Source organism: Entelurus aequoreus, linkage group LG07 (genome assembly GCF_033978785.1).
Source record: "Entelurus aequoreus isolate RoL-2023_Sb linkage group LG07, RoL_Eaeq_v1.1, whole genome shotgun sequence".
Classification (NCBI taxonomy): Eukaryota; Metazoa; Chordata; class Actinopteri; order Syngnathiformes; family Syngnathidae; genus Entelurus; species Entelurus aequoreus.
The window spans coordinates 81317836-81327897 of NC_084737.1; positions in this window are offsets into that span (position 1 = coordinate 81317836).

Sequence of the window (10062 nt, forward strand, 5' to 3'; positions counted from 1 at the left end):
GCATTAGTGAGGTGAGAAAGGAGAAAGGAGACTACATGTAATATAGACCATGCAAGGCATTAGTGAGGTGAGAAAGGAGACTACATGTAATATAGAGGATGCAAGGCATTAGTGAGGTGAGAAAGGAGACTACATGTAATATAGACCATGCAAGGCATTAGTGAGGTGAGAAAGGAGACTACATGTAATATAGAGGATGCAAGGCATTAGTGAGGTGAGAAAGGAGACTACATGTAATATAGACCATGCAAGGCATTAGTGAGGTGAGAAAGGAGACTACATGTAATATAGACCATGCAAGGCATTAGTGAGGTGAGAAAGGAGACTACATGTAATATAGACCATGCAAGGCATTAGTGAGGTGAGAAAGGAGACTACATGTAATATAGACCATGCAAGGCATTAGTGAGGTGAGAAAGGAGACTACATGTAATATAGACCATGCAAGGCATTAGTGAGGTGAGAAAGGAGACTACATGTAATATAGACCATGCAAGGCATTAGTGAGGTGAGAAAGGAGACTACATGTAATATAGACCATGCAAGGCATTAGTGAGGTGAGAAAGGAGAAAGGAGACTACATGTAATATAGACCATGCAAGGCATTAGTGAGGTGAGAAAGGAGACTACATGTAATATAGACCATGCAAGGCATTAGTGAGGTGAGAAAGGAGACTACATGTAATATAGACCATGCAAGGCATTAGTGAGGTGAGAAAGGAGACTACATGTAATATAGACCATGCAAGGCATTAGTGAGGTGAGAAAGGAGACTACATGTAATATAGAGGATGCAAGGCATTAGTGAGGTGAGAAAGGAGAAAGGAGACTACATGTAATATAGACCATGCAAGGCATTGGTGAGGTGAGAAAGGAGACTACATGTAATATAGACCATGCAAGGCATTAGTGAGGTGAGAAAGGAGACTACATGTAATATAGAGGATGCAAGGCATTAGTGAGGTGAGAAAGGAGACTACATGTAATATAGACCATGCAAGGCATTAGTGAGGTGAGAAAGGAGACTACATGTAATATAGAGGATGCAAGGCATTAGTGAGGTGAGAAAGGAGACTACATGTAATATAGACCATGCAAGGCATTAGTGAGGTGAGAAAGGAGACTACATGTAATATAGACCATGCAAGGCATTAGTGAGGTGAGAAAGGAGACTACATGTAATATAGACCATGCAAGGCATTAGTGAGGTGAGAAAGGAGACTACATGTAATATAGAGGATGCAAGGCATTAGTGAGGTGAGAAAGGAGAAAGGAGACTACATGTAATATAGACCATGCAAGGCATTGGTGAGGTGAGAAAGGAGACTACATGTAATATAGACCATGCAAGGCATTAGTGAGGTGAGAAAGGAGACTACATGTAATATAGAGGATGCAAGGCATTAGTGAGGTGAGAAAGGAGACTACATGTAATATAGAGGATGCAAGGCATTAGTGAGGTGAGAAAGGAGAAAGGAGACTACATGTAATATAGACCATGCAAGGCATTAGTGAGGTGAGAAAGGAGACTACATGTAATATAGAGGATGCAAGGCATTAGTGAGGTGAGAAAGGAGACTACATGTAATATAGACCATGCAAGGCATTAGTGAGGTGAGAAAGGAGACTACATGTAATATAGACCATGCAAGGCATTAGTGAGGTGAGAAAGGAGACTACATGTAATATAGACCATGCAAGGCATTAGTGAGGTGAGAAAGGAGACTACATGTAATATAGACCATGCAAGGCATTGGTGAGGTGAGAAAGGAGAAAGGAGACTACATGTAATATAGACCATGCAAGGCATTGGTGAGGTGAGAAAGGAGACTACATGTAATATAGACCATGCAAGGCATTAGTGAGGTGAGAAAGGAGACTACATGTAATATAGACCATGCAAGGCATTAGTGAGGTGAGAAAGGAGACTACATGTAATATAGACCATGCAAGGCATTAGTGAGGTGAGAAAGGAGACTACATGTAATATAGACCATGCAAGGCATTAGTGAGGTGAGAAAGGAGACTACATGTAATATAGAGGATGCAAGGCATTAGTGAGGTGAGAAAGGAGACTACATGTAATATAGACCATGCAAGGCATTAGTGAGGTGAGAAAGGAGACTACATGTAATATAGACCATGCAAGGCATTAGTGAGGTGAGAAAGGAGACTACATGTAATATAGACCATGCAAGGCATTAGTGAGGTGAGAAAGGAGACTACATGTAATATAGAGGATGCAAGGCATTGGTGAGGTGAGAAAGGAGAAAGGAGACTACATGTAATATAGACCATGCAAGGCATTAGTGAGGTGAGAAAGGAGACTACATGTAATATAGACCATGCAAGGCATTAGTGAGGTGAGAAAGGAGACTACATGTAATATAGACCATGCAAGGCATTAGTGAGGTGAGAAAGGAGACTACATGTAATATAGACCATGCAAGGCATTAGTGAGGTGAGAAAGGAGACTACATGTAATATAGACCATGCAAGGCATTAGTGAGGTGAGAAAGGAGACTACATGTAATATAGACCATGCAAGGCATTAGTGAGGTGAGAAAGGAGACTACATGTAATATAGACCATGCAAGGCATTAGTGAGGTGAGAAAGGAGACTACATGTAATATAGACCATGCAAGGCATTAGTGGGGTGAGAAAGGAGACTACATGTAATATAGACCATGCAAGGCATTAGTGGGGTGAGAAAGGAGACTACATGTAATATAGACCATGCAAGGCATTAGTGAGGTGAGAAAGGAGACTACATGTAATATAGAGGATGCAAGGCATTAGTGGGGTGAGAAAGGAGAAAGGAGACTGATCCAATGCAGCAGACATTCAATGCGTGCCACACATGAATATCTCTTGGCCACGCATTAGAGGCTAAGAGATATTAATGCATGATAATATTATTTATCATTATTATAATATTATTGTCATTTCCATTAAGAAAGTGTTGACTATTATTGTTATTTTTACCCTGGTCTTTAGTATTCCCTTTTTTAGTTTGTCGCGTACCACGTTTGCTGCCATCTTTTTATTTTTGTCTTCTTCTGCTGTTGTGTTGTGTTGTGCTGTGTCATGCCAAATTTCTTCCCCCTACAACCCCCCCATTTACTTCCGTGGTCATGTTTCCTCTTACGTCATTGACAGCGATGGATATCACTTGGGCTTTGACTGGCCGTCGCTGGAAGGATACTTCATCTTTGACAGCTGCTGGAATCTGAAGAAATACATTATTGTTTTTTTTTGTACAGGCGCGAAACAGGACAGTCGCGTGCCGGTAAAGGACCCCCGGCAACTTAGTGACTTTATTGGACGCAGCCCCGGAAGTAAATGGGGGAGAAGGTTTTTGTAGGGGGGAAGAAATTTGGTGTGCCAGCTGCAGTGCCTGATGAATAATTGCATGTTTCAAAGAGTGCTGCTCCTTTTTCCTATGTGGGTAACAACATTAAAACTATGTATATATATTTACCAATTGGTTCAACCGCCACCCGCCCCAATCTATTTCAAATCTATTTTTTTCGTCATGCATCCGCCCGACCCGCGGATTATCCACGGACTCCGCGGTTGTGTCTGCAAACCGCACATCTCTAGTAGAAACTAACTGTTTATGGCCACTATAGTCCAAGTGATGTCGTAGATTTATTCATCCTATGGTCACATATGTCCAGTCAGCTTACGTCAGCACCAAAAGTAATCAAATCAGTTGTTTGCCTGACGGGTTTGTCCTTTCTGATTAAGAGGAGATAAAGAGGAAATCCTTCTTGAGCCTGCGCCTTGTCTCATCATATATTACTGCCTTGGCACTTGGAAATGTTTACTTTTGTATATAAATCAAAAAGAAACATTTTTTAAGTAGCAATGTTCACGGACTCTAGTATTTAGCTTGTTAGCTTCCTGTTGCAGGCGAGCGATACTGCTGCTGCTGCTGACGATGCTGATGAGGGTTAGTTGATATCCTTACACCGTAATAATCAGTTCACGTGTTTGTGCCCAACTATTATGACTATTAGTAAAAGTGTGTATGTAATTGATACTGCTGTGCCAACACAAAGAAAGGAATATGTGACTCTCAATAAAGTACTATCTATCTATCTATCTATCTTCCCACTCCCGCTGCCAACCCCCAACAGCAAGGAAGCAGCGAGACATTCTACTTGTGTTACTCTTGTTTTGTTAACAGTCTTCTTAGAGCCCAGCGATCACTCGCTCATCAGGTAAGACATTTGTTGAACACTGGTAAATAATTTCTCCAAACGCTGTCCTCATCGTTCCTGAGACAAATCCTTTTGTCAGGCTTGTTCACTCAGAAATGTATTGAAGTTTCTGCTCTTGTTGAATATTTCAAGGCTAAGAAGCACTGCTCCCCCGACAATAAGCAGAATATACACTTTCATCACCTGCAACACACAATTTACTCGACTAAAATGTCATCAGGTCGTGTCTTGTTGCGTGTTTGGGTTATTTGCTTTGTCCTCAGCGCTCCTTCCTTGATTTACTTTTCATGTAGCTGGCTGTGCTGAGTCACTCCTGTTTCTCTTTAGTGTCCTCACCTGTTTCTGCCTCTAATCCAGTGGTTCTTAACCTGGGTTCGATCGAACCCTCTGGGTTCGGTGAGTCGGCCTCAGGGGTTCGGCAGAGCCTCCACCGCAGCGGTCAAGACACACCAGACTCATGAATTGATTAACGTGGACCCCGACTTAATTAAACAAGTTGAAAAACTTATTGGGGTGTTACAATTTAGTGGTCAATTGTACGAAATATGTACTGTACTGTGCAATCTACTAATAAAAGTTTCATTCAATCAATCAATCAATCATGTACCGTATTTTTCGGACTATAAGTCGCAGTTTTTTTCATAGTTTGGCCGGGGTGTGCGACTTATACTCAGGAGCGACTTATGTGTGAAATGATGAACACATTAGCGTAAAATATCCAATAATATTATTGATGTCATTGACGTAAGAGACTAGACGTATAAGATTTGATGGGATTTAGCGATTAGGAGTGACAGATTGTTTGGTAAACGTATAGCATGTTCTATATGTTATAGTTATTTGAATGACTCTTACCATAATATGTGAGGTTAACATAGCAGTTGGTTATTTATGCCTCATATAACGTACACTTATTCAGCCTGTTGTTCACTATTCTTTAGACATTTTAAATTGCCTTTCAAATGTCTATTCTTGCTGTTGGCTTTTATCAAATACATTTACCCCAAAAATGCGACTTATACTCCAGTGCGACTTATATATGTTTTTTCCCTTCTTTATTGTGCATTTTCGGCAGGTGCGACTTATACTCCGAAAAATATGGTAAATAAAAACTTCTCCCTATCGGCGTATCTGTACTGTAAAGTTAAAATTTGAATGACAATAAAAAAGATGTCTAAGTCTAAGTATTATGGATACCCCCAAACAATGTTCCCTCTAATTTGCAAGTGTGTCATTTGTTGTGAGTTTATGTTTGTTTTGTTCTTTGAACAAGGTGATGTTCATGCACGCTTCATTTTGTGCACTAGTAAAAAAAACATAACTTTGTCTTGAATTTGAAAAAAAAACCATTGTATTTTTCACTAAAGAAGGGTTGTGTGAATGTGCATATGAAACTGGTGGGGTTGGGTACCTCCAACAAGGTTAAGAAGCACTGCTCTAATCAAACCACTTGATATACTGTTGTTACCCAGCCCAAGTCGCTGGATCATTGCCTTCGATCGCCACACTCTGATCCATAATGTAAGTTTAGTTTGGTAGCTACTCAATGACCTTCATGCAAGTTCTTTTATTAGCTTTGCCGTATATTCCCGTGCCAGCGGCACATTTATCTTTTGTATTTTTGCCTTTGTCATTGGAATAGGTATTCATCTTACCTGCACGCTGCTTCTGCCGCTTCCTGCTTATCCCGCCGCATGCTTGAGAACACAATCCTCGCAACTATGCGAGCCCACGATTGCAACACAAAATGCTTATCAGTGAACACATTTTCTATAATCAATATTCAATAATGAAAAAACGTTCACTATCAACACATTCTATCTAAGAGGGCCTGGTGTCAAATGAAATCCATTTCAATGACAACATATCTTTCAGACAAAGGAGGGAAAATACTATCTAGATAGTTCCAGGGCTTAGGGTCATTGATATGGAATGACACTCAATGTCTTTTGTAAACAAAGATCTCAAGCTGTATATTACTATTTGTTTCCTGTATGGAGAGAAAACTAAACACCCAAAGGGGGTACTGGCATACAAAAGGTGACAACCGATACTACACATGAGAAACTTGTTTATAAACCTGTCCTATAAAACTAGAAACTTAAGTATACAAAAAGAAGGCTGATCTTCTCAAAGTCTGCGTGTACTACAACACATGCTGACTTTTACAATAGACCACGGTTCTGCGCTTGCATGGTGACTTATCATACCTGAAACTGTTTTGCATTTGTATTTAGCTCGTTTGGAATGTGCGTACAAACTGGAACAGTTACACGCAAAAAACCTTCAGAAGGAGGCGATCAGTTCATTATGGCAGACAACGTGGAAAGATCATTTTCCATGCTTATGGCAACAATCAACATATTTACTGTCATAAATACAAATATGTGCAGCAATGAGCTGATGAATGACTTAAGGACTGATTTGGAGCCAGCAGTTCTTGTTGGTGTTGTGTGATAGCATTTGTTCATATAGGGATTATATTATTGACATGTCTTCTAAATTAAAGATGTATTCTCAACTGATTGATTGACAATGTGCCTTTTCTTGTGTCTGGATCATTCCAGTACACCACGGCAGTGATTGCCATTGTGCGGTTTCCGAGAGTGCAGGTTTAGCGTGCTAAACATGAGTTCTATTGTCTATATTGCACTTTTATTTTGCAGAAAAGGTGACACGTAATAGACAGTAGATTGATTTGCAGGAAATGAGTGTAACCATGGTAATAGCAGGTAGTAAATCCTCATTTAGGACTTTTGTACCTGTTATCAATTGTGCACACACTAATAACTGCATAATAATTAACCTGTGATTTTATAGCTCCCACACTCCATGTAGCACTTTTTATTTGGGATATGCATCAGGCTCCTACGGTATGGTCCTTAACCCACTTCATGGCAGGGCATGCAGTCTACCATCAATAAAGTGAAGGTAAGAAACCAGTCACATATTCGGCTTTCTGTCCAACATATTGATGAAGTACCGACTTTTGTATCCACACCCACTCAAACTAACTCCCACTTTGCTTCAACAAGCATATTTGTCTCGTAAACATCCATCTTAGGCCATTTCACAGGAGGGAGAGGAAGAACACTAAGTACATAGCCATTAATACCAGGTAACACTCCAGCTGGAGTCATGCAACACAAAGCTGTTGCGTAACCTAAATAAAGATTGTCACAAAGGGGATGCATTTACCGCTTCAGTTGCATTTGTGATCACACCACGGTATACTTGCACGTGCACACAAGAGGTTTTGTCACAAACATACATATTTGTGTAAGGGAGTTTAACAGATTACTGATGACATTATTGGAATACCATGGTGTAGTTGTTGAAGTTAAAGTTAAAGTAGTTGGAGACACCCAAAGCAAACGGCAGGTGTGATGTTGTGCGTTTGTGGGGGAATTACGCAATACCAAATATTACATATGGATAACAGCACAGTTTTCTGAAGTTGCAGTTTCAAGTTTAGCTATTGCACTTCATTTGTAACACACCACTGGAAGAACAATATCACGAAATTAAAGAGGTCACATTAAATTAATCCAGGTGTTTTAAAGAATACTTAAAAAAAAAAACGTCTGCTTTCAGTCTTTCAAATCAAATGAGAAGGTCCATGTCAAGCAACTACTGTATGTGATTATGGCTGCAGGGCATCACTGTACATATTAGGCATACATACACATACACACATACATACAACTACTGTATGTGATTATGGCTGCAGGGCATCACAGTACATATTAGGCATACATACACATACACATACATACATACAACTACTGTATGTGATTATGGCTGCAGGGCATCACTGTACATATTAGGCATACATACACACACACACATACATACAACTACTGTATGTGATTATGGCTGCAGGGCATCACTGTACATATTAGGCATACATACACATACACACATACATACAACTACTGTATGTGATTATGGCTGCAGGGCATCACTGTACATATTAGGCATACATACACATACACACATACATACAACTACTGTATGTGATTATGGCTGCAGGGCATCACTGTACATATTAGGCATACATACACATACATACATACATACAACTACTGTATGTGATTATGGCTGCAGGGCATCACTGTACATATTGGGCATACATACACATACATACAACTACTGTATGTGATTATGGCTGCAGGGCATCACTGTACTTATTAGGCATACATACACATACACACATACATACAACTACTGTATGTGATTATGGCTGCAGGGCATCACTGTACATATTAGGCATACATACACATACACACATACATACAACTACTGTATGTGATTATGGCTGCAGGGCATCACTGTACATATTAGGCATACATACACATACATACATACATACATACAACTACTGTATGTGATTATGGCTGCAGGGCATCACTGTACATATTGGGCATACATACACATACATACAACTACTGTATGTGATTATGGCTGCAGGGCATCACTGTACTTATTAGGCATACATACACATACACACATACATACAACTACTGTATGTGATTATGGCTGCAGGGCATCACTGTACATATTAGGCATACATACACATACACACATACATACAGCTACTGTATGTGATTATGGCTGCAGGGCATCACTGTACATATTAGGCATACATACACACATACATACAACTACTGTATGTGATTATGGCTGCAGGGCATCACTGTACATATTAGGCATACATACACATACACACATGCATACAACTACTGTATGTGATTATGGCTGCAGGGCATCACTGTACATATTAGGCATACATACACACATACATACAGCTACTGTATGTGATTATGGCTGCAGGGCATCACTGTACATATTAGGCATACATACACACATACATACAACTACTGTATGTGATTATGGCTGCAGGGCATCACTGTACATATTAGGCATACATACACATACACACATGCATACAACTACTGTATGTGATTATGGCTGCAGGGCATCACTGTATATATTAGGCATACATACACATACACACATGCATACAACTACTGTATGTGATTATGGCTGCAGGGCATCACTGTACATATTAGGCATACATACAAGTCTGTCCTGGCTCTCTCTGTTTTACTTCATAATGGGTAATAGTCATTTAAAAAAGAAAGTTGTTTTGTCTTTTATGCAATGATTCATCAAGTGCACCTGGTCTTTGTCATGCTTTTTGCAACCTTAGTTTAACAACGAGATGTGTTTACTCTGAAAGAATTACCATCATATAGTTTAGGTGACATCGGTAAAACAATCTATGTTAAGATTTTGGAAGTTACTCAGAAAAAGCCCAAAGTTTTTCTATTTTTCAAGACGTCCGTAATTTACACAGACATAGCAAAGATTCCTGGAAGTTAGAAAGTCACCATAACAACATGGAAAACCTAAGCATGGAAGTGTTTTAATTTCAGTCTTACAAAACATTACAGTTTTAACGTTCAACTTTACACATGCACACAAAAGAAGAGCGTGCAAATTAAGTTAACTTTTACTACAACGGAAATGTTTCAGCCAGAGTAACCCTCAAAATGTTTGTCAAGCTTGAACTCAAAAGACTTTAGTTTGGTCATTACATTAGGCACTCCTGCAACACCTTGAAAAGGTTATTTTTTGCTTGAAATTTCATGGCTTTTATCTTTTATTGAGAAGGAAATGTGCAAAGTGAAGAAGCACTGCAGCGTTCTTGTTCAAAATGGCTGCTTGGTACCTTCTCTGGAGACAAAGCAAAGCAAGAGGCCGTAAGCAAACACAACATTTAGGTGTGTAAGCGTTGGACAAATCACAACTGTATACCCTAACTAGTCAGGA